A 27,936-nucleotide genomic window follows, 5' to 3' on the forward strand; every position below is an offset into this window, starting at 1 on the left:
CAGAAGTACCTCTGGTGCTCATTATCGATTTGCATATTTTCTGTATTAATAGTTTTATGTATTAGTTTTACAGTTCCAGTGTTTATTAACGGATGTTTTATGAAAAAGATATCATTAATAATTTAGAATTGTTTGTTTTCGTAATTCGTAGTCTTACTACAGTTTCAGGTTACCCTAGTAAAGGTTTCAGTATAGTCTATTATCTGTGATAATCTCAATATTTTAGTTAAAACATATAGTATTTTTAGAGAACTTACAGGATCGGCACCGGAGACGTGGTAGACCACAAATTCATAACAACTCCTCAAAATATTTTCCACCATTTGTAACAATTCTTTTGAAATTTATATTTTTAGAAAACCCAAATCCACAGCTGAGTTTTGTAACCTGGCTCTGATACCACTAAACGTAACACCCCAAACCCAACCTAGACGTTATGGCCGAATTTGTGATTTTCACATGGAAGTGAGTTTTGACAACATAGTTCTAGTGAAAAAGTTCATTTGTGTTAAAACCTCGTTGTGTCCTTTTTAAAAAGCTAACTTATCTTATTCATTTGTTAAATTACTGGATTGTTAAGCAAAACATGTCTCTTACTAAAATCGTTACTACACTTAAAAACATTGTTCACTGCGAAAACTTTTAAAACCAGTTACGTGGCATGTTAGTTGAAAAATGTTTACGTTTTTAAAGCCTGAGTCCTAGTGCTAACAGATATAAGTCAATTTCAATAATTCCCCAAATAAAAATAAAAACTTAAAAGGCCTCATTACATAAATTTACACAAATAAAATTACTTTCACTAAAATTAAACCGAAAACATAAATAGTGGTGTGGCCATCTCCGAGCCCCTCGCAGCACTGACCCGCCCGAAGGATTACCTGCACAGATAAGTAGAAAATGTGAGTTTTTGAAAACTTAGTGTGTAATCCCTATTTATCAAACAGTAAAATATATAGTGCTAACAGTCTGGGCCTAAGCCCATATGTGTAGTAATATCAGTGTGGGCCTTAGTCCATTACAGTGGCAATACCAGAAATACATACAGAGATCTTACCCATCCATCCTCTACACTCCACTCCATCCAGCCCTACACTCCATGTGGGGATAAAGTCGACCTACAAATTTTTACACTCCAGAATATTGTACCGGTCTCGGCACTAGTAGTATTTGCAGCAGAGCTGCCAATATAGGTTTATAGCCTTTCAGTGCACTTCCTCTAATATCATATATCCCACCCCATGCAATGCAACATAATATAAATGTTCATACAATAAAGATGGCATGCTCAATAGTCATACAACATACAGGGGTATATCCGTTATTTCCCTCATAGGGGTATAACAGTTATGACATAAATTACGGTCTAGGTGTACTTACCGACCAAACAGTAGGTCCACAGTCGTCTCGTGCGACCTGTGCAAGCTTAATGGTTAAACAGCGAAAATAGGCCCAAGCCCATAATATGGCCCATGTGGGCCCATTCACTCATGTGGGCCCAAGCCCATTCACTTGGCTGTGCAAACAACATAGTCGGCCCAATGGTCTCCACACATTCGTGCGGTTTGCCCATGTAGGGCCCACGAGCCCGCGGGGCCCACATAGCCCATTTCATCCCATCATGGCCCAAAATGACCTAACCCCACGAAATCGCTCATGGTGGTCTCCATAATCACATGCTCACACTTTTGTATTTAGATGGCCACACGAGCGAGCGCACGCTTGTGTGGCATCGATGATACCAGTTTTCCACCTTTTGCCAATTCACAACAGAAGTAGTGCGATTGCACACTTTTTTGCGATAAGCGAGCCAATCTGCACAACGCCAACCTAGATTCAATTATAACTCCACGTTAGTCTTTTAATCGATAAAGTTACCATCTTCACATAGCACTGAATTCTTAAAAATGGTAATGGTTTCCTACCTTGAATAGTAAACGGTTACCCTCTTTAACCATTGATCGAAGCTGTCCTCCAAAACTCAACAAAATCTATATAGCAGTACCACCTTGTTAGCTGAAACCTTGAATGAAAAATATTAAAACCAAATGAACATCAACTTACCACTACTTAGAAGTATTCGGCCTGTAAAGGCATTCTCTAGAGTTGAGTCCCACGAAGAATAGCTAGATCCCTGTCAGAAACGGTGGATAAAAGATAGTGTTAGAGAGGAAGCTTATGCTGATAAAGAGAAAAAGAGGGCAAAAATAGCCGTGAACCCTAACAACACAATTAGTTACCTTACACAACTGTAGAGAGATTCGACTTCCAAAAAGAATAGAGCAATCGGCTAGCAATGAAAATTGAATGAGTTTAGAGAGAGAGGAGAAGTGATATTAGGCCAAACCCAAAGAAAAGGAAGAGAGAGTGGAGGGAGATCAATATTCGGTTGAAGTAAAAAATACTGAAGACCGATCGAAAGGAAAGAAGAAGGTGGGAGGTTCGGTAAAGACAAGGAAATAAAGAAGAGAGGTGAGGGAGAGGGGGAAAAACGATATAGCAACTCACATACTTGAAGAGTCGACCAAGAAGTCTGATACGAAAAAGCTCATAGGTCACACAGCAAAACCAATAAATGAGAATCAAGAAAAAGAAAAAAAACAGAAACGGGCAGAAATAACAAATTGGGAGCACAAAATCCCCAAAAGTAATTTGGCACCAAGCTCGTAACCATCCTATGACTGAATGGCTTAGGAGAGTCCTCATTCGGCACCACTACTACCTCAAATTCCCAGTTCCTCGATTGTCTCCTAATTTTCCTCTTCCAACCTCAAAATGATAACTCCCTCATCTAATCCCACTAATCTCTCCTCAAATTCAGCTATCCACTCCCACACAACCATTCCACCATCAGAATTTCAGTCAACCTCAACCACCTACCATGCGAGAGTAGCAAAATATATTACTCCTTTGCGCATAGGGTAGCTCGAACTCAAGACCCCTAGGCAAACTCCAAACGCCATTTTCCATCTGTCTAACAAACCCTTTATGTCTTGTGACATTCTTATTAAGTTAAGGGTCTATAAGCAGTAAACATCAATAATAAGCCAAAATTTTGGCTAAAGCATAGGTTTGAACCTAGTCTTCCCACACTACTCAGGACCCTTAACCAGCATAGCATGTAAACCACATATAACATAACATGCAACTAAATTATTGAAGATTTGGGGCATTACAAAAACCCAAAAACAGGAACTTAAAAAATTAAATATATATTATTTGACTCATTGATTTTTTTTTTGGCTTAATCAAAGTGCAACAACTATCAAAGCTGCAGAAAAACAAAGCAATCAAAAGGTATAAAATGACCTATCCTAAGAACAGAATCCAAACACAGATAGATCACAGCAAACAAAACCTCAAAATCCCAAATTACACCTATCTGTTGAACTGACCTCAAACCAGAAAAAGAACTTTCACAAGACACCCCATAAAAAAACCACAAAACCGCCTACAAAAACACCTACAATCACACAACAACATCACACCAAAAATAACCACCATGCCTTAAACATGCCCTTCCTTTTCAGTCCAGCAATCGCAAAATTAAATGCCATCTTATTCCCGAGCTTGTCCACTTTCAAAAAGATACATTTGACTCAATGATGGTGCATAGATAATTAATAATAAATTATTAATTCAAAATTTAAATATATGTGCCATATCCTTTATCTAGTTTACATTGGATCTATATGTTTAGCATAAATATTTACTTTGACATCTGAGTTTTTTTTTAATTAATGTATCAAACATTCATTCGATTCCATGATACCATTTAAAGTTAAAAGGATAAATATATAAGTACCTTTCAGTAATGAATGACAATTAAAAGCCATAAAGTAAAGCAGTTCAACAAATATAGAGTTATGTAAGGTACCACCTTACAGTTTTCACTGGAAATAATTAATTACCTGAGCTTAAAAATTAACTAACAATTAACTAGAAATCAACTGACCAAAAATGTTAACAAACTGTAATAAGTTATTACAAGTAATTAGGATGTCATGCATAAAAGTGGTTGTGATAGATTGTAGATTCATTTTCAATATAATGGTTTCAATTTCAATTCTAATGAGTCAGTTTCTGGTTGCATTAACCATAGATGCAGTTACAACTTCCATCCAACCAGATTACTTTGACTTCTTTATGTTTCATTAATTGCCTAGGCATGCATCATAATATTTTTTCCATAATCGTTCAATACTTTAATCATACCACACCACCTGCCTGTTGGAGACCATTAATAAAATAAAAAAACTCATGTGCACAAGAGACCATTGAATAAAAAGAAAGTGGCAAAGAAAGAAGCTTATATTATTACCATACTGTCAAATTCTAATGCACTAACAGTTCACGAGAAAAAGCTAAAGGTGAGTAGCTAGCAGGGCTTCTCCTTTTTCTTATAGTTGGGTGTTATGAATTATGAAGTTCATGTTTGGATTTATTTGTGATGCTACGGCACTTTTAAGAAGATTACTTGTTTAAAATTGGAAATAAATGTTGAAAAACATGTTGCTATTTCATTTCAATCAAGTGTTCAAAAACATGCAACTCATGTTATGTGTCAAAATGTTACACATTACTCAGAATCACAAAAACTAGATATGGCAGACTAATTAACCCTACAAAGAATGACCACCCATTGCCCAGCATCAGCTTGAACTTATTGCAGAGTTATAAAAGAATATGACCAATACAAATAGAAAGCAACAAAAATTGAACAAAATAACAAGCACAAGGACAAATTTTAGATAAAACCCAAAAATTCAGCATAAAGAACAAAAGGGTATTCAACAGTATCTAGGGAATTGCCAAAATTACCTGTTCAAAAGTAAATAAGTAAATAACAAGAAGAAAAAAAGATGAAGAACAGAAGAGAAGATTTGAGGGAAACGAAACAACAGCATTGAGAAGAGAAGATATGCAATAGACACTAAGGAAAAATAGAAATAAAAGATGAAGAACAGAAGAAGTAGAAGGAGGAAAGTTACCTAGATGAAGAAGAAGGAAGATGAAGAACGGCTAGGAAAAATTGGTGAGAGTTGGAAAATGTCATAGAACAAAACGAAACAACAGCCCTAAGAAGAGAAGATTATTGAAAAGCTAAGGAAAAAAGGAAAATATGAAGAAAAAAAGAAGTAAAAAGAGAAAAGTACCGGGATGAAGAAGAAAGAAGATGAAGAATTGCGCAAGGGGAAAAGATTGTTGAGAGTTGGAAAATGTCTTACAGAAAAAATCTATAAGACATTTTCCCTAAAAGCATAGACAGTTTACCCGTGTTTTTGAAAACATTTGCCCTATGTAAAATGTTTCTAGTTAAACAAACATCGTAAAACTAGGAAAACATTTTCTGGAAAATGTTTTCCTGGAAAACAAATGCACCCTTAGATCATTTGAATTTGCATTTAGATTTAACTTCGTAGGGATCATCTAGCATCTAGATAATTTAATTTAGTCATTCACCACTCAAAATGTTGTGCTTTTACCACCAAATTGTTTACTTATAATTTTATAAATAATCGATTAACATATACAATCCCTGTGGAGACGATAACTCATTTTACTTACTTATTACTTGAATGACTGTGTACACTTGTAGAAATATATCATTATAGTACTGTCAATCCAATTAGTCATATCTATGTCTATATCTTCTGGGAGCCATTTGCTCTGATATCCAAGACAAGACATCTCCCCAATTGGGCTTGATAGATGACATATTTGTCTTTCAATTGGTTTGATCATTTCTAATTAGACTAAGGAGATATTTAGGTTTGTCTACTAATACAAGTTGTCTTTTTGTACTATGATCTGACCACGTAATACCGCTTAGTATTAGTTAAACATTAGACAACCAAAGAGTGACATTTGATTCCACTTTTCTTTACTTTCCTTTGCGCTTAGTATGTCCTTAGATGCGTTCTTTGACTACATCCACTATTCCATCAAACACTATCGTCTCCTTTAATATGTTTTATCCTTATGTAGTTTCTTTTAGGTTTAGCTATATCTGTACTATTATAGTGCCATAACTTTTCTATACCTCATATTTGACCCTCTATAGTGAAGTTAGTAGTGTAAGCTTGCTTGACAGTTATTCACACTATAGACCTGTATAACGCTTGGGTTTGTGCAAGTGTACACAGTCGTTATCAAGTAATAAGTAAGTATCAAGTTATCATCTCCATAGGGAATGTATTTGTGCTAAGTCACTTAATTTGTAAAATTATTTTAACAATTTGATAAAAAAATATAATTGAGAAGTGATGAATAAAATATATTAAACTAAATGCAATAATCCCTGATGTGAGTTATCCTAACATTCAACAATATGAATGAAATAGATTTTAGCAGAATTAACACAATAAGCAAAAATTATAACATAAATAAGCTAGGACAATTACTTTAATTAAACTCAAATTATTATCAACATGCTTATCAATATTCGGAAAAACATTCCTTGGCAACTTGATCTTTCATGAGTTTGGAAACCACATTAGATCCTTTCGGAATCATTTACTTAGTAAATATGCATTTTACTGATCCTTATTTACTAAGGGTTTCTTAGTATTCGTGCGAGGTAACAGGGACGTGTTAGGTTTGAAACAGTTTAATCACACAAATCTAAAAACTATGTAGATAACAAAGCCTGGTTAGGGTTGTTATGTAACCTACAATTTAATCTGGTTAGGATCTAAATTGATCATGGAAATTTCAATTATATGTCTATTAGCCTTCGTCTGGTTAGGATCGCTCAGCTAATTCAGGTGCTGTAACACCCCAATCCTGGCCTAGACATTATGATCAAATCTGCGATGTCACATTGAAGTGTGTTTTGAAAAGCGTCGTTCAGTTTGAAAAGTTCATAGTATATCAAAACCCTCGTAGTGATCCTTTACAAAACTTTTAGGTATCTTGATCATTGTTAAGAAAACCCAAGTAAGTTTAACAAAAGTTTAATCATTTTAGGTTGCTATTACACTTTAAAAACAATGTTTGTTACGGAAGCTCTTTGAAATATGTTATTATAGCGTGATGTTTGAAAAATATTTATCTTTTCAAAAATTCGCGTCCTACAACTAGTAAGTATAGATCAATATAAGTAAACCACAAGTTAAAGTAAAAATTTAAAGAGGCCTTATTACATAGCAATACCCCAAATAAACTAGCTTAAAGATTAAAAGTTTAAAGTAGTAGCAAAAGCAGTTGTGTGGCCTCTATTGAGTCCCTCGCAGCACCGAGCCGACTAAGGATTACCTGTATAGGAAGGCAGAAGGGTGAGTTTATGAAAAATCAGTTTTTAATCCCTTATTAAACAAACAATCAGTCATACTAAAAGCAAATGCAGTCTGGGCCTAAAGCCCGTTTCAGTAACAATCCAGTAATAGTTAGGGCATTAGCCCAATACAGTATCAGTAGCAGTGTAGGCCTTAGCCCATTACAGTAATGGTAACAGAAATGCAATCAGAAGTCCTACCCATCCATCCTCTACACTCCACTTTTTCCAGCCCTACACTCCATGTTGGGATAAAATCAACCCACCCATCCCTTGACTCCAAAATATAGCACCGGTTGTGGCATTAAACAGTATATGCAGCAGAATTGCCAGTACAGTACACTTCCTCCAAATATATCAAACCCACCGCCATGCAACATGTTATGTCATAATATCATACGTGTATGCAGAAATGTCATGCTTGAATACAGTCATACAAGTCATAGGGGCATATTAGTCATTTTACCTCATAAGCGTATAACAGTCATTTCCTCAGTATGGGATCCAAGTATACTTACCGACCCCAACAGTAGGTCCACAGTCGTCTCGGGCGACCTGTGCAACCTTAACAGTCAATCAATGAAAATGGGCCCAAAGCCCATAATACGGTCTATGTGGGTCCACACGCCTGTGTGGCCCAATAAGCCCAAAAATGGCCTTGGCCGTGTGAACTACACAACCTAGCCTAATGATCCCCACACGTTCGTGTGGTTTACCCGTGTGGGGCCCACAAGTTTGTGGGACCCACACGGCCCATTTCGGCCCAACGTACCCTAAAACGACCAAAGCCCATGAAAATGCTCATGGTGGCCTCTACGATCAAACGCCTATGTTTTACATGTTCGGATTACCACACGAGCGAGTGTACGCTCATGTAGTGTCAACAGTTATACTTTTTTGACTTTCGCCGATCTATGCTTATAGCAGTGTGATTTCAAACCTGGTTGCCAAAATGAGCTAATTAGCCCATGTTCATTCCAGCCTATTACAACAGAAGCTTCAGTTAAGAACCTCACATATGAGTTGAAAGAAACCCTAACCGAAACTTGTTAAAAAGATTACTATTGCCTTGCTTGAACAAGCGTGGTTTTATCCCGCTTAGATCACTGACGAAAGTTGATAACAAACTTCTTGTTGATTATCTGCATGATAAGTGAATCTATTATTCATGTTGTTTACACACAAGGGTTGAACAACGCATATCCAAAATAATAGAAAGAACCATTTGACCAAGGCTGAAGAATTCCAAGCCAAAATGCCTTAGTTCAAAATAATACCAACAAATAGCGTTACCTTCGAGCGAGAAACGAGAGGAAGATTCCGATCATTTCTGAAATACTAGAAAACTCCTTCATTCCACGAGTAGAATTAAAACAAAAAAGAACACCATAGCCATGAGAGAAAACAAAATGAGAACCGACATTCAGGGAAAAGAGGAGAAAAGTTGAAAGAGTAAAGACAAACAGAGACTTACCAATCAGTATTCGGCCACCCACCAGTGAATGAGGAAGGAGTTGTGGGAGAGCAAAGAAACAAAAGAATAAGAGAGGAGAAGTGACAAGTTAATCGGCCTAGGGACCACAATCGATTGCTTCAAAGAAGTATTGTAAGAACTGACACAACCGGAGGGAGAGCAAGCAGAAGTCGGCCCAAGTATTCAAATGGAAGGAGAGGGAAGAAGATACAATTGGTTTAAGGGAAGTCGATTAAGAGAAAAGGAGAAGGGAAGAAGAATAAAAAAAAACCAAGACTAAAACCCGTACAAGTTTGAGAAGGGTGTTCGGCCAAAGGGAGAAACAAGGGAAAGAACAACCGCTAAGGTGAAGAGAGAACAGAGAAGGTCGATTTGCAAGGCACTACTAAATAACAGAACCCAAATGATAAGTTCCCCAAATGGTCACACTCAGTATTCAGCTACCAATAAAACCCCAAAACCAAAGAAAAGAAAGAAGAAACAAGAATGGTAGCTATCCAAAATGGGAAGCAAAAACCACACAATTTTGACACCCAAAGGCCTATGACCAAATTGGCATAATGCGGAATCCCACTTTCGGCAAACTACTTCCACCCCCTCAACATCCCTTAATTCTCTCCTAAAATCCCTCCCCACATCAATCCCACCGATCACTAACCAAATTCCCCAACTTCCTTCTAAATTTCGGCTACACAACTCTTTTATCCCCCCAAACACTCCAACTGCCTACTAGCTTCAGAGTTCCACTAACATTCAATCTTTTACACGGTACAACATCAAAATAAACATCATTTGTGTGTAGCAGGGCTCGAACTCAAGTCTCCTAGCTGCAGTAACACGCCACAATCCCCTAAACCAGCAAGCTTTTTATGAGACAACTTAACCATATTTATTTAAGAAACTTACTGTCTAGAGACAGGGTTAATTCAAGAACAACAAAAATTTTTCACAAGCCAAGGCTTGAACTTAGGACTTTTCCAACACCACTCTGGACACTTAACCACTGAAGCAAACAGATATTTGTGCAACACAACATACAAAAATAATTGCTTTTGTTTTTGGGCATTACAAGTGCATTTCAATCACGTGAGAATGAAATACAGACTTGATTTTAATTGAAAACATGATCGATTAAGGAATAAACATTATAAGCATGAATCAAATAAATATTATTCAATCAAAATAATCATCCTAGCTTAAATAAAATTAAGCTATCATTGTTGTAAACAAGAACAGTAAACACATAGCAAACATTCTTGAATTAAGTTAAAGAAAAGAAAGATTAAACCCAAATGAAAGTGACTATCACCCAAGACTCTGACTGACGAGGGCTCCTTCGTTCCTTCGCTTCGCTACTTTGCTGATCGCTCTCCGAGGTGGCTGATCAAGGGCTCTTTAAGAGGATAATTTGCTAAAAATCTTTATGCAAATATGATGATAGGTGTGAGGGATAAGAGAGTTGAGAGAGGAGATAGTGATGAATGAGTGAGGGATGATTAAGGGATGAGGGAAGATTAGAAAAGTGAGAAATGGGGTCTTATTTATATGTGAGGCAAGAGAGCTAGTTTGCTAAAAATAGGAGTGTCCATCTTTTGCAAATTCATCCAAGGGTGGCCGGCCATGATTTGTGGAAATGTGGCTGATTTTTACTTGATTTTAGTGCCACAACATCATCAGGATCAGGACTCGGTCAATTGCAAATCTTCGGGTAAATCTTCGATTGCTTCAACTCCTTAAGGACCGTGTGTAATTAAACCAAAATTTGATTTATGAACATCCACATCAGCCAAATTTTTGGTTGACTTGGTCCTCCATTTGATGGTTTTGCAATCAGCCTAAAGCTCTCAGACCTGTCCAACAATAGTGGATAATTTAGAAGACCAAAGAATGTAATTTAACCACTTTAATTAATCAATTTACTTAATTAATTAAAACCCAATTTATTAATGAAACATATTAAAATAAATTATTAAATATAACTTTATATTTTATTATTTAGTTTAATCATGCTTAACCCACTTTCTACCTTAAAAATATAATATGCTCAAATTAATATAAAAGAAGCCATTTTTTGCATGAAAACTATATAATAAAGCATAAAATTACATTTTAATAATTTCTATGTCCCAATTTCATATTTTCATATATTCCATTAATTTATTAAGCAATTACTTGGTTTTAACAACAAATTTAAGTAAAAAGGTGACGAATTATATAGGAAAAATCCTATACATTTTTCAGTTTACACCCGTCGACAAAACCACATTCTAATGTTATTTTTCTCGAATCCTGACACGTTTGGAAGTTAGAATCAGTATTTTCAATAGGAGTAAGGTCTCATCTAGCATGCACAAGCATATAATCCCTCGTTCTCTGTAAATACTTGATTATATGCTTAATTGCTTGCCAGTGCCTTGGTCCTGAATTTGCCTGATATTGACTTACCAACCCCATTAAAAAACAGATATCTGGGCGTGTGCATAGCATAGCATACATGAGACTTCCTATTGTTGAAGCATAATTATTCTTTCTCATATTCTCTCTTTCTTTTTTTGTATTAGGACAGGCCTGTAAAGAGAGATAAAGTCCCGATACAGAAGGTTGAATTCCCTTCTTTGAATTAGTTATTGCATAACGCTCTAATATCTTGCCTATGTATAAAGCTAAAGACAGTGCTATCACTTTGTTCTTTCGATATCTAAGGATTTGAATACCTAGAACAAAATTAGCTCCTCCCAAATTGTAACACCCCGTACCCGAGACCGTTGCTGGAGTCGAACACGAGGTGCTAACAGACTTAATTCATTTATTTTCACAGACCATTTTAAAAATTTCCAGACAAGCTGGCTAACTGCATCACTGTCACCTTAAAAATCATATCTTGAGTTCCAAAACTAGAAAACCAGTTTCGTAAATTTTACCTGAAACTAGACTCATATATCCATCTACAAATATTTTTTCTAGAATTTTTGGACAAGCCAATTAGTACAGTTTATTAGTTAAAGTCTCCCCTTTTTCAGGGTTTGACTACTCTGACCTTGATGCATTATGACCTAGATGTCTCCTTGTACAGGGCTTCAATACTTATGCCGTTTGTTTCTAAAGAGGCTAGACTCGAAATGGAATCTGTACATATAGGGCATGACTTCTAATTATCTTTGGTTAATTTATAGTGAATTTCCAAAGTCGGAACAGGGGATCCAGAAATCGCTCTAGCCCTGTTTCACGAAAACTTAAGCATCTCATAAAATACTGCTCATATGATCGTTTCGTTACTTTTATATGAAAATAGATTCATCAAGGTTCGATTACATAATTTATTCACTATTTAATTCCATTTATACTATTTTTAGTGATTTTTCAAATCCACACCACTGCTGCTGTCAGCATCTGTTTTTAAGGTAAACTTTACCTATTTCATGGTTTTCCATGAATCAACTAGAATTTGTCATACAAAGCACCAAAATGATCATGATTAACCATTCCAATGGCTAATCGTTACCAAAAATTTCCATACCTCTCAATGAACAACATACAAAATGATTATAATGCTATGCTCAAAGTATATATAAGCCATTTTCGCATGGCTATCCAAATTTATACTAAACCAAAGGGTACATGACCAACAACAACAAGGGTAGTCCTATACATGGCATTTTCAGAGTTCAACCAAAAGTGTACCAAAAGGGCTTTGATAGCGTGGACGACTTCGACTTCAACAATCCCAAGTCTGATAGCTGATGAACCAAAATCTATAAAACAGAGATTCAAAGAACGGAGTAAGCATTTAATGCTTAGTAAGTTTTGAGCAATGAAATTAGGCACAACTGAAGTATAGCATTCATATAACTAAACCTATAATTTCATATACACATATTCTCAAAAATCAGTCCTACTTCACATTTCCAACCCTCATATTCACACATAAGGGATCAACTTAACCAAACGCCGGAAGCTCATTAATTGACTGAGCGAATAATATTTAAAAGGAACCAACTACTCCAATGCATATACGAAACGTACCTCATCGTTGGGATTTTACGAGTGTATTAATTGAAATTATTACAGCAAGATCGCTCATTCCCAAACCAAGTACCTTGAATTTACCGGATATAGCTACTTGCTCAAATGCCTTGGGACTTAGCCGGTTATAGTAACTTCGCACAAATGCCTTGGGACTTAGCAGGATATAGTAACTTCGCACAAATGCCTTGGGCTTAGCACGGAATTAGTCACTAGCACAAATGCCTTGGGACTTATCCAGTTATCATCCGAATATCCATGCACATATCAATAAATCATGACACATCTATATTTCATTTTCATAACTAGAATTCAAACACAAGTCACTTATCAAGCATTATAATTTTCGGCTCAATAGTTACATACAAAGAGCATGATTTTGATTTACTTAAAACATGATCGATCGAATCATAATCTAAGATCCATTACTCAAAAACTTACCTCGGATGTTGTCGAGCGATTTGGTGGCTATTCGATCACTTTTTCCTTTCCTTATCCAACTTTGGTCCTCTAAGCTCTTGAGCTAATTCAAACAAATTTAACTTATTAAAGTCCCATTATGCTAGCTTATGGCGAATATGACAAGGAGTTTGATAGGTCATATGGCCACCTTTAGCTCAAATACAAAATGGTCATACGCATTTTTAATCACATTGAGCAATTTAATACAATTAATCTAACATTTCCTCATGTGCACCTTTATGACCGAATACACACATCATTAACCTAATATCAATTAACTAAGCACTTTAACAAATTCTCCTTGAGCCGATTATCTAAGTCAAGATAGATTCATCATTATGCTCGCTTATAACCGAATACATGCAACACCAATCTATCTCATGTGGCGAATATGCATGTCTATGTTGAGGCCAATTATATGCTTAATACTTCCTACAAATATGGTTACTTGTATTGACTACATACCATTTTGTTTCAAGTTCAAAACTCAGCTAATACACATATATACACTAGTAATTAAATACTAACATTTGCACTTCACCTTACTACCATTTTTCATCCAAATAACATGAACAACAACCATATTTCTCTTCTGCTTCCTATCATGGCTGAATGCATCAAGACACCATACCATTTCAATTTTGGTCATGGGTTAAACAAAGAACTTAATGTCTAACTCAAAAATGCTAAAAAGAAAATCCAAGAGTCACCAATCCACCATCACATGTATCATTACAAAGCTTCACATTTAGCATGCAAATGACATCAACACAAATCCAGCTTAGCCAAAACTTAACTCATCTTCATGCCTCATCACCACAACATCAAACACCAACCAAGAAGACGACACCCATGGCCGAATATCATCTCCATCACATAGCAAAGATTTAAACCATGGGCTAGGTAGAACTCAAGCTAACAACTAAAAACATGCATGAATCTCATGGAACAACATCAAACATACCTCCTCCTAAACACCAACCAACCGAACATGAAGCAAGAAAATCCTCTTCTTCTTCCTTCCTCAAGTCACGGCAATGGAGTAGTAGCCTAGCTCATTTTTTTTTATTTTTCTCTTTCTCCTCCTACTAACCACTATTATTTTATTACCCATGCTCCTTATTTTATCATTCTTCCCATAAAACACTAACATAACATGTTTATGACATGTTTTACCCATCACATTTTGTCCACCCTCATTGTCATGGCCGGCCACTACCAATTAAGTGGGGAAATTGACATGCAAGTCCAGCCTTTTTATTACATGCACTAATAGATCCTTATAGATTAACCTATCACATTTCAAAAGTGTCACACAAAAGTCCTATTAACTAAATTCACATGCAATTAACTAAATCGAAGCTTAAAACTTTCACACATTCATATTCACATATTTTAGACAATAATTATCATATTCAAATAATTTGGTGACTCGGTTTAGCGGTCCCGAAACTGCTTTTCGACTAGGGTCACTTTAGGGCTATCACAACTCTCCCCCACTTAAGAAATTTTCATCCTCGAAAATTTTACCGGTAAATAGGTTTGGGTATCGTTCTTTCATAGAGTTCTCAGGTTCCCAAGTAGCTTCTTCCATCCCGTGTTTGAGCCATAACACTTTTACTAATGGAACCTTTTTGTTTCGTAACTCTTTCACTTCACGAGCTAGGATACGAATTGGTTCTTCTTCATAACTCATATCGGCTTGAATTTCAACCTCGGAGGGACTTATTATGTGCGAAGGATCAGATCTGTAACGTCGAAGCATCGAAACATGAAAAATATTGTGGATCCTTTCAAGTTCAGGGGGTAAAAGCAACCTATATGCAACTGGACCAACTCGTTCAGAGATTTCATACGGCCCAATGAATCTCGGACTCAATTTGCCTTCTGACCAAATCGAGTATCTTTTTCCAAGGTGAAACTTTAAGAAAACTTTGTCTCCCACGATACTTAATGTCTTTTCGTTTCAAATCCGCGTCGACTTGACGATCTGTGGCGCCTTGAGACTTTCACGGATTACTTTTACTTTTCATTCAGCATCTTTAATCAAATCAACTCAAAATTTTACTTTCACCGAGCTCGGTCCAAAACAATGGTGTACGACATTTACGACCATACAAAGCCTCGTAAGGTGCCATCTTAATACTTGATTGAAAACTATTGTTGTAAGCAAATTCAATCAAAGGTAAATACCGCTCCCATGAACCACTAAACTCGAGGATGCAACATCTCAACATATCCTCAAGTATCTGAATTATCCGCTCGGATTGACCATCGGTTTGGGGGTGAAAAGCGGTGCTAAAATGCAACTTGGTACCCAAAGCTTCTTGCAATTTTGTCCAAAATCGTGAGGTAAATCTCGGATCTCTATCCGACACAATAGAAATAGGTACCCTGTGTAATCTCACAATCTGAGAAACATACAATTCAGCTAGTTTATCCAATGAAAAATCCGTGCGTCACGGGGATAAAGTGAGCCGACTTAGTCGATCTATCAACAACAACCCAAATCGCATCTTTCTTACTTGCGACTGCGGCAACCCGGATACAAAATCCATCGTGACTCGATCCCATTTCCATTCGGTATCATGATCGATGAAGTAAACCCGACGCACTTGATGTTCGCCTTCACTTGCGACATACTAAGCACCGAAACAAAATCGGAAATGTCTCGTTTCATACCATGCCACCAAAACTGACGTCTCAGATCGTTGTACATTTTCGTACTCCCCGGGTGAATTGACATTTGGCTACAATGAGCTTCGTTCAGAATCATCGAAATAAGTTTTGAATTTCTTGTAACGCATAAACGACTTCTGAACCTCAAACAATCGTCATCATCAATTTGAAACTCTGATTCCATATTCGAAACACATTCAGCCCGTTTTGCAACCAGTTCATCATCGACTTTCTGAGCTTCACGAGTTTGATGAATCAACAATGGTTTGGCCTTTAATTCTGCCACTAACACATTGTCGGATAGAACAGACAAGTGTACATTCATCGCTCGTAAAGCAAACAGTGATTTACGACTTAAGGCATCCGCAACCACATTAGCCTTTCCCAGGTGATAGTCAATGACAAGCTCATAATCTTTCAACAACTCGAGCCAACGTCTTTGTCGCAGATTCAAGTCTCTTTGAGCCATCAAATATTTGAGACTTTTGTGATCCGAATATACATGGCACTTCTCACCAAATAAGTAACGTCGCCATATTTTCAAAGCGAACACGATGGCAGCTAGGTCAAGATCATGGGTCGGATAATTTTTCTCATGTGGCTTCAGTTGTCTCGGCGCATAAGCTACAACTCGACCCTCTTGCATCAATCGCAACCCAACCCAAGTAGGGATGCATCACTATAAATGACAAACTATTTGCACGATTAAATTTGCACTAATCTTTGAGCTTGATCAAACAAGTTTTCGATTGACCGAAACTTTTTCGACACTTTTCTATCCATTCAAACTTAACATCTTTTCAAGTAGTTTCGTTATTGGTGTGGCTATCATCGAGAAACCCTTTACAAAGCGTCGTAAGAGTAATCGGCAAGTCCCAAAAGCTCGAACTTGATAATATTTCTTGGAGGCTTCCAGTTAAGTATGGTCGAAATTTTGTTCGGATCAACTCGAATACCGTCTGAGACACCACATGACCCAAGAAGCTAACCTCTCTTAACGAACTCACACTTCTTGAACTTAGCATATAAGCGCTTATCCGTATAATTTGCAACACTAATCCCAGGTGTTCAGCATGATCGGTTTCATTTCTCGAATAGACCAAAATATCATCGATAAACACAACTACAAATCGATCCAAATACGGTTTGAAGATCCGATTCATCAAATCCATAAATACCGCGGGGGCATTAGTGAGCCCAAACGGCATCACTAAGAATTCGTAGTGACCGTATCTCGTTCTGAAAGCAGTTTTGGGTATATCCGAATCTCGAATTCGCAACTAATAATAACCCGATCTCAAATCTATCTTTGAAAACACCGAGGCTCCCTTTAGTTGATCAAACAAATCTTCAATACGCGGTAACGGATATTTATTCTTTATTGTCACTTTATTCGGTGACGATAGTCGATGAACAACCTCATGGTTCCGTCCTTCTTTTCACAAACAATCTTGGTGCACCCAAGGTGAGAAACTTGGTCGGCGAAACCTCTATCCGTCAACTCTTGCAAGCGAGCCTTCAACTCTTTTAACTTCGGTTGGTGCCATACGATCTGAGCTATCGAAATCGGTGTAGTCCAGTACAAGCTCAATACCAAACTCTACCTCCGAGCAGGTGGTAAACCGGTAATTCTTGGGAAAAACATCCGGGTATTCACAAACCAGCGCACAGATTCGAAGCTTCTTTTCTAACTCTTTGTCATCAAGTACATACGCAAGGTATGCTTCACACTCCTTTCTTACATATTTCTGAGCCAACATCGATGATATTACAGCTGGCAACCTATTCAAGTCGATGAGACTCAACTCGGATTATCTCGTTATTTACACACCTTAAATCGATGGTTTTTCTTTTGCAATTTACAATTGCATCTGTGACACCCCGAATGTGACCCTAGTCGGAGAGTGGTTTCGGGACCACGAAACCGAGTCACAAGAATAATTAAGTGTTATATTCCGTGCTTATTGTATGTGGAATTGGTATGCGTAAATATTTCGTGTCTCGATTTTTATTAATTAGGTGCTAATTTATAAGAAAGGACTTAGTAGTGAACTTTGAAAGTACGATAGGGAAATATGTGATGACTAATTAAAGCATGCATGCAAAATAATGGACTTGCATGTCAAATTTCCCTTTTTACAAGTGATGGCGGCCATGACAAAGTGATATGGGCTAAACATGTCATGAAACATGTTTTGTTGGGCATTAGGGAGAAATCATAAACAAATAAGCATGGGTAAGAAAAGAATGAAAAAAAATGTGTGTGAGAGAGTAGCATTTCCCCCCATTGCCGTGCAACCAAGAAGAGAAAACAAAAAATTTGTTCATCCTTTCTCATCTTTTGGCGAAAATCATAAGGAGGAAGAAAGGGATTTTTGCTCCATTTTTGGTTTAGAAGAGAACTAGAAGGAGATTTGGCCATACTTGTACCAAGATTAAGGTATGTATGAGGTTGTGTTTGGAGTTTCATGCATGACTTGGTTACTAACTTGATGTGCATGTTAGCCATGGCTCAAATCTTTGTTATGCCATGGAAATGGTATTTGGGCAAAGTTGTTATGGTGATAAAGCCATTGCATGCTAAGTGTGAAGCTTGATGATGATGCATGCAATGATGGATTTTCTATTCATGAGTAAGATTTTGAGTTTTCTCTTTGTTTTATCATGATTAAAGTTGAAAAGGAGCTTGATTGTCATATTCGCCATGATGCATTCTTGAGCATGATTCATGCTTCTTGCATGTTAGTTAAAATTTGTGTTTTGGATGGCTATGGACACCTTGAAAATTCGCCATGCTCATATATGCATATATATGATTGCACATTATGTTTGGTTATGAACTAAGTGATGAATATATTGATTTAAAGAAGAAAATGTGGAAGAATGCTTGTGAAATTGCAAGCACAATTGCCTAGCACACATATAAGTGCTTGATGCTATATTATAAGTTTTGGGCCACAATGTGCAAAGCATTAATTAGTAGATTGCATGCTGTTTTTGTGAGGTATTAAGTGCAAAATTGACCTCAACATGTACATGAATATTCGGCCTTGGGTAGCCTATTGAAGGCCTTAGCATTTCCTTGATGCTCAAATAAATTGTATTGAATTGCTTGATGTAGTATAAAATGTGCATGACCATTGTGTATTCAAGCTAAAGAGTGGCCATATGACCATTTAAAATCCTTGTCATATTCGGCCATAAGCAAGCACAATGAGGTTTTAATAAATTGAAATTGTTTGAATTAGCTCAAGAGCTAAGAGGGCCACAATTGGACAAGGGGAAGGAAAAGGTGATCGAATAGCCGAAAAAGCCGTTCGACAACATCCGAGGTAAGTCCTCAAGAAGTGACCTTACTTGAATTATGCGAGATGAAATATGGATGTGTGTGATTATTGATTATGTGTGTATGAGTATTTGAATTCCACCCGGGCTAAGTCCCGAAGGCGAATATGCTAATGTTTATAATTGTGTTTGAGCCTTAGTAACGAAAATGAAATATGTATGTCCAATGATTATTGATGTATGTGTGCATGAGGAATTGAATGATATCCGGGCTAAGCCCGAAGACAACTATGCTGGAAATTATATCCGGGTTAAGACCCGAAGGCAATTGTGCTAGTGGCTATATCCGGGCTAAGGCCCGAAGGCATTCGTGCGAGTTATTCTATCCGGGCTAAGACCCAAAGGCATTTGTGCACGTGATTAAATCCGGTTATATTCCGAAGAATCTTGGGCTGGAGGTGAGTGTTGGTTGCCGAAATGAATTTAATTAGTACACTCGGAAAGCCCAAAGGATAAGGTACGTTATATGTGCATTGGAAAGTCGACGTGTTTGAGCAACATTCGCTCAATCGACTAATGAATTTCAGTTATTGAATTGATTGATGCTTTGCGAACTTATATAATGATGAAGTATGAAGTAAGAATGTGTATTAATGAAATGATGCATTTGGCTATGTGAATGTATTGCTGTAAATTATAGTTCATTATATTCCTTGAGACTTACTAAGCATAAAAATGCTTACCCGTTGCTTTGGCTCTTAGTTTTCTAGATTTCGCTCGAGGCAATCGGATTTGGGATCGTTGAAGTCGAAGTCATCCACACTATCAAGCCTCCATTTTGGTATAAATTTTGGTTGAACTTGAGATGGCATGTATAGGACTACCCTTGTTTGTTAAATATGTTGTAATGTAAGTATGTACGGCCGTGCGAAAATGGCTCGAAAAGGGAAGCATGAACTTAGACTAATTGTGGGTTGTATGTATATATTTTGTGTCATGATGTGGCTATGGCTTGGAAATGGGAATGTTGGTCATATGATCAGCCATTGGCATGGTTAAAATGATCATATATGAACCTATGTATGGTAAGGCTAGTTGAATCATGGAGACCACCAAATAGGTAAGTCCTATCTTAAAACAGATGCTGCCAGCTGCAGTGGCATGAATGTGAAAAATCACCAAAATTCATAGGAATGGAATTAGATAGTGAATAAGCTATGTAAATGAACCTTGATGAGTCTATTTTCATATGGAAGAAACGAAACGGTCATAGGAGTTACAGGTTAAGAGATATTAAAGCTATTGTGAGACAGGGCCAGAATGGTTTCTGGGTTCCCTGTCGCAACTTTAAAAATTCACTATAAATTATCCAAAACGAATTAGGAGATATACCTTATATGTACAGATTCCATTTTTAGTCTAGTTTCATTAGAAACAAACAACACCAGCATTAAAGCCCTGTACAGAGAGATATTCAAGTTATACCGCGCGAAGGTCAGAGCAGTCGATCCCTGTAACAGGGGTAACTTTAACTAATAAACTGTACCAATTGGCCCGACCAAAAATCCTAGAAATAAATCCATGGATGGATATATGAGTCTAAATTCAGGGAAAATTTACGAAACCAGTTTCCGAGTTTTGAAACTCGAGATATGATTTTTAAGGCGACAGTGACGCAGTTTTCCAGCCTGACTGGAAATGTCAAATTGGTGGGCAAAAACATGTGAACTTGGTTTGTTAACCCTCGGGTCCGACACCGGCGATGGTCTCGGGTTTGGGGTGTTACAGCATCATGTACGGTCAACCAATCCATACCGAGGATAACATCAAATTCGTCAAACGGTAAAAGCATCAAATCGGCCGGAAAACAGGAACCTCGGATTACTAGGGGACATTTCTTGCACACTTTGTCGACAAGCACGTAAGGACCCAAAGGATTTGACACCCGAATTACAAACTCAATAGACTCAACAGGTAGAGTCTTACTGGATGCTAAGGTTTCACATATATAAGAATGAGTAGAACCAGGGTCAATCAAAGCAATCACATTAGTATCAAAGAGAGTAAAAGTACCGGTAATAACATCTGGCGAGGAAGCATCCTCGCGTGCGCGTATAGCGTAAGCTCTAGCAGGAGCACGAGCCTCAGATCTGGTTGTAGCATCTCTAGATCCTCTCTGACCGCCACTAGCATTGCCCGTATTTCTAGATGGTCTACCCCGAGCATTAGTAGCACCAGGTTTCCCACTCTGATTTACGTTCTGTTCAGACAATCTCAGGCAATCTTTAATAAAGTGGTCAGCTGATCCGCACTTGTAATAGGAGCGGTCATGGAATCTACAACTCCCCGAATGCCATTTACCATAATACTGACACTCCGTTATCTCTCGATAATCATTTCCAACACTGGCGACCGAAGTGACTCGTGCACTCACAGGGGGTCGATCACGATCTCGTCTAGAAAAACCCGAAGTGTCTCTAGATCGGCCTAAATCATCTCTAAATTTCTTTGATGACTGTTGAAAGGGCCTCCCCGAAGACCTCTTACGAAACTCCTTTGCTCCCATATCAGCTTTTCTTTTCTCCATACTGAGCTCCTCGGCTTTGCAAGCTCGCTCGACAAGTACCACAAATTCTCGAATTTCCAAAATGCCAACATCTGACTTTATATCATCATTCGGTCCATCCTCAAACGTTTACACATCACGGCTTCGAAGAAATGCATTCTCGGCGTCTGGCTAAGCCTTACAAACTTTCGTTCATAATCGGTAACCAATTGGAACCTTGTTTAAGTTCAAGAAATTCCTTCCGTTTTGATCCATGAATCTCGGTGATATACTTTTTTGAAACTCGGTTTGGAAAAACTCCCAAGTTACTTGCTCTCTGGGCAAAGCAAGTCAACGTATTCCACCAATAGTAGGCAGAATCACGTAGCAAGGAGATAGTACACTTTAGGCACTCATCGGGTGTGCAAGATAGCTCATCGAGTACCCGAATAGTGTTGTCCAACCAAAATTCAGCTTGCTCGGCATCATCGCTGTCCGTAGCTTTAAATTCGATAGCCCGTGTTTTGGATTCATCAGCTGGGGCTTATTTGACCTTATTTGGTCGATTCTTGGAGGTATTGTAGGTCTTGAGGTGGTATTAGTCGGGAATGGAGGTTGTGGAACAGCCGTATTAGTTCGAATGTATTGGTTGAACCAATCATTCATCACGCTATAAAAAGCTTGTCTAGCTTCATCATTCGGATTACTAGCAATAGGTTGAGAGTCCGCCGGTGCTGTCCCTTGTGCGGGAGCAGGCGCTACACTCTCAAGATCATCAGCTACCGCTCGGTTGGGATCGGGATCCATTACTATAAATAAACACATTTTCAATTGTCAGAAATCACCACACTATCAAATAATCACATAATGGCATGTATAGCTAGACCCAAATGTATTACAGTAGTCCTAGAATCGACTAAACCGTAGCTCTGATACCAATAAAATTGTAACACCCCGTACCCGAGACCGTTGCCGAAGTCGAACATGAGGTGCTAACAGACTTAATTCATTTATTTTCACAGACCATTTTAAAAATTTCCAGACAAGCTGGCTAACTGCGTCACTGTCACCTTAAAAATCATATCTTGAGTTCCAAAACTCGAAAACCAGTTTTGTAAATTTTACCTGAAACTAGACTCATATATCCATCTACAAATATTTTTTCTAGAATTTTTGGTCAAGCCAATTAGTACAGTTTATTAGTTAAAGTCTCCCCTGTTTCAGGGTTCGACTACTCTGACCTTCATGCATTACGACTTAGATATCTCCTTGTACAGGGCTTCAATACTTATGCCGTTTGTTTCTAAAGAGACTAGACTCGAAAAGGAATCTGTACATATAGGGCATGACTTCTAATTATCTCTGGTTAATTTATAGTGAATTTCCAAAGTCGGAACAGGGGATCCAGAAATTGCTCTAGCCCTGTTTCACGAAAACTTAAGCATCTCATAAAATACGGCTCATATGATTGTTTCGTTACTTTCATATGAAAATAGATTCATCAAGGTTCGATTACATAATTTATTAACTATTGAAGTCCATTCTTACTATTTTTAGTGATTTTTCAAATCCACACCACTGCTGCTGTCAGCATCTATTTTTAAGGTAAACTTTACCTATTTCATGGTTTTCCATGAATCAACTAGAATTTGTCATACAAAGCACCAAAATGATCATGATTAACCATTCCAATGGCTAATCGTTACCAAACATTTCCATACCTCTCAATGAACAACATACAAAACGATTATAATGCTATGCTCAAAGTATATATAAGCCATTTTCGCATGGCTATCCAAATTTATACAAAACCAAAGGGTACATGACCAACAACAACAAGGGTAGTCCTATACATGCCATTTTCAGAGTTCAACCAAAAGTGTTCCAAAAGGGCTTTGATAGTGTGGACGACTTGACTTCGACAATCCCGAGTCCGATGGTGACGAACCAAAATCTATAAAACAGAGATTCAAAGAACGGAGTAAGCATTTAATGCTTAGTAAGTTTTGAGCAATGAAATTAGGCACAACTGAAGTATAGCATTCATATAACTAAACGGATAATTTCATATACACATATTCTCAAAAATCAGTCCTACTTCACATTTCCAACCCTCATATTCACACATAAAGGATCAACAACCAAAGGCGGAAGCTCATTAATTGGTGAGCGAATAATATTTAAAAGGAATCAACTACTCCAATGCATATCTGAAACGTACCTCATCGTTGGGATTTTATGAGCGTATTAATTGAAATTATTACAGCGAGATCGCTCATTCCCAAACCAAGTACCTTCGGAATTTAGCGGATATAGCTACTTGCTCAAATGCCTTGGGACTTAGCCCGATTATAGTAACTTCGCACAAATACCTTCGGGACTTAGCAGGATATAGTAACTTCGCACAAATGCCTTCGGGACTTAGCTTTGGTTATAGTAACTCGCACAAATGCCTTGGGACTTAGCCGGATATAGTAACTTCGCACAAATGCCTTGGGCTTAGCCCGAATTAGTCACTAGCACAAATGCCTTGGGACTTAGCCGGTTATCATCCGAATATCCATGCACATATCAATAAATCATGACACATCTATATTTCATTTTCATAACTAGAATTCAAACACAAGTCACTTATCAAGCATTATCATTTTCGGCTCAATAGTTACATACAAAGAGCATGATTTTGATTTACTTAAAACATGATCTAATCGAATCATAATCTAAGATCCGTTACTCAAAAACTTACCTCGGATGTTGTCGAACGATTTCGGCGGTTATTCGATCACTTTTTCCTTTCCCTTATCCAACTTTGGTCCTCTAAGCTCTTGAGCTAATTCAAACAAATTTAACTTATTAAAGTCTCATTATGCTAGCTTATGGCCGAATATGACAAGGAGTTTGATAGGTCATATGGCCACCTTTAGCTCAAATACAAAATGGTCATACGCATTTTAATCACATTGAGCAATTTAATACAATTAATCTAACATTTCCTCATGTGCACCTTTATGACCGAATACAAACATCATTAACCTAATATCAATTAACTAAGCACTTTAACAAATTCTCCTTGAGCCGATTATCTAAGTCAAGATAGATTCATCATTATGCTCGCCTATAACCGAATACATGCCACACCAATATATCTCATGTGGCCGAATATGCATGTCTATGTTGAGGCCAATTATATGCTTAATACTTCCTACAAATATGGTTACTTGTATTGACTACATACCATTTTGTTTCAAGTTCAAAACTCGGCTAATACACATATATACACTAGTAACCAAATACTAACATTTGCACTTCACCTTACTACCATTTTTCATCCAAATAACATGAACAACAACCATATTTCTCTTCTACTTCCTACCATGGCCGAATGCATCAAGACACCATACCATTTCAATTTTGGTCATGGGTTAAACAAAGAACTCAAAAATGCTAAAAAGAAAATCCAAGAGTTATCAATCCACCATCACATGTATCATTACAAAGCTTCACATTTAGCATGCAAATGACATCAACACAAATCCACCTTAGCCGAAACTTAACTCATCTTCATGCCTCATCACCACAACATCAAACACCAACCAAGAAGACAACACCCATGGCCAAATATCATCTCCATCACATAGCAAAGATTTAAACCATGGGCTAGGTAGAACTCAAGCTAACAACTAAAAACATGCATGAATCTCATGGAACAACATCAAACATACCTCCTCCTAAACACCAACCAACCGAACATGAAGCAAGAAAATCCTCTTCTTCTTCCTTCCTCAAGTCACGGCAATGAAGGAGTAGCCTAGCTCATTTTTTTTCTTTTTCTCTTTCTCCTCCTACTAACCACTATTATTTTATTACGCATGCTCCTTATTTTATCATTCCTCCCATAAAACACTAACATAACATGTTTATGACATGTTTTACCCATCACATTTTGTCCACCCTCATTGTCATGGCTGGCCACTACCAATTAAGTGGGGAAATTGACATGCAAGTCCGCCCTTTTATTACATGCACTAATAGATCGTTATAGATTAGCCTATCACATTTCAAAAGTGTCATACATAAGTCCTATTATCTAAATTCACATGCAATTAACTAAATCTAAGCTTAAAACTTTCACACATTCATATTCACATATTTTAGACAATAATTATCATATTCAAATAATTTGGTGACTCGGTTTAGCGGTCCTGAAACCGCTTTCCGACTAGGGTCACTTTAGGGCTGTCACACAAGTCCTTTATGCTAAACTATTGGGTTAACCATAAAACTGATGACAATGTCCCTACATTATCTCCAATGAGTAGAATGTCATTGACATATAGAAAGAAAAAGGCCACCTTTCTATTGTTTGTAAACACAAGGTTCATTTACATTTTTCTCAAATCTAAAAGTTTTGAGCACTTGATCAAATATTTGATTCCATGAGCGGGATACTTGCTAAAGTCCATATATGGACCTAAGCAGTTTGCAAACTTTATGCTTATGTCCTTTAGCTATATATCTGGTGGGTTGCATCATGTAGATGCTCTCTTCAAGATAGTTGTTCAAAAACACTTTTTTGATATCCATTTGCTAGATCTTGTAATTAAGAGCTACCACAATGGATGGTAATATGTGGATTGACTTGAGCATGGCAATCATATTGAAGGTTTCTTCATAATCGATACTATTTTTCTGAGTATAACCTTTTTGCTACAAGTCTGGCCTTATAAGTTTCCTTTTTTCCATCCGCATTTCTTTTCCTCTTGTAAGAACTTAGATTGGTAGAACTCAGGCCTACGAGAGACCCTCTCATTGCGACAAAGCTCCCTATGTTATTGATCATTTGCTATTAGGAGTTGGTTATATACTATTTCTATATGGTTTTATAATCTCTCGAATATCCTTGAGTACCACTTTACTCCGAGGTTTGAAGTCATTCATGTAACTTTCTTTAAGGAAAGTAGCATAAGTTGACATTATAACACTTTGCTTGTTCATGTTATAACCACCACTTGTTCTCTTTGATGTCCTACGAACATGCACAATTTTGTTCACGAGTCTAACTTCCTTACATCTTTATCAAATACATGGGTTAGGCATACCTAAATCCTTAAATGTTTTAAACTTGGATTTTATCCATGACACAATTCGTATAGAGTTTTTGATGCTGCCTTAGTTGGCACATCATTCAGAATATAGCAAGTCATTTGTACTATATATCCAGATAGAGATTGGCAGCTTCAAATAACTTAACATCGAACGTACTATGTCTAACAATGTTTGATTCCTTCTCCTTGCCTCGCCATTTGTTGTGGGGTGCTTGACATGGTTAACTGGGATAGAATCCCATTCTTTACGAGGTACTCTAAGAACTCATTAGATAAATATTCCCCACCTCAATCAGATTGAAGTTCCTTTATGGGTAAACCTATTTGTTTCTCCATTTCTACATGAAACTTTTTTGAATTTATCAAAGGTTCCACTCTTATGCTGCATCAAGTATGCATACCTATATTTGGAATAGTCATCAATAAAGGTTAAATAATACTTAAAACCACCTCTTGCACTAATGCTCATAGTGCCACAAATGTCAGTGTGCACAACTTTTAGGGGTTTTTCGACCCTCGTTCCAAGCAAGATTCATATTATGGAAGATCAATTTCTTTATGCAAACTTAAGATTCCGTCTTTTACAAGTCTAGTGATTCTTTCTCGATTAATATGACCAAGTCTAAAATGCCAAAGGTTATTAGAGTGAGAATTTTTAAGTTTTTATTCAATATTTTAGTCTCAAGCAGTGTGTACATCTTTGGTTTGATAAAATAGAGATTATTTGACACCCATCCATTAAAAATAAGATTGAGATTTCTAAATATTGCAATTATGTTATTAAAAGTCATGATTAAGCCATCTTTATATAAACGTGCAATTGAAATTAAGTTTCTTTTGAAACTTAGTACATAGAAAACGACACTTAAAATAATATTAAATTATCAAAATAAAGATGTACATCCCCCATTGTTTCAGGTACCACACTTGTCTCGTTCTCGGTTCACAATGATGAGCTTTTATCTCTTAGATATTTTGTCTCTTTGAACCTCTGTAGAGAAACACAAACTTGATTAGGTGCTTCCAAATCAATGACTCAGTGGTCTATTGAATCTTCTACTAAACAATATTGTATCATTAAGAGTTC

This window comes from Gossypium arboreum, chromosome 2 (assembly GCF_025698485.1).
Source record: "Gossypium arboreum isolate Shixiya-1 chromosome 2, ASM2569848v2, whole genome shotgun sequence".
NCBI classification, from domain to species: Eukaryota; Viridiplantae; Streptophyta; class Magnoliopsida; order Malvales; family Malvaceae; genus Gossypium; species Gossypium arboreum.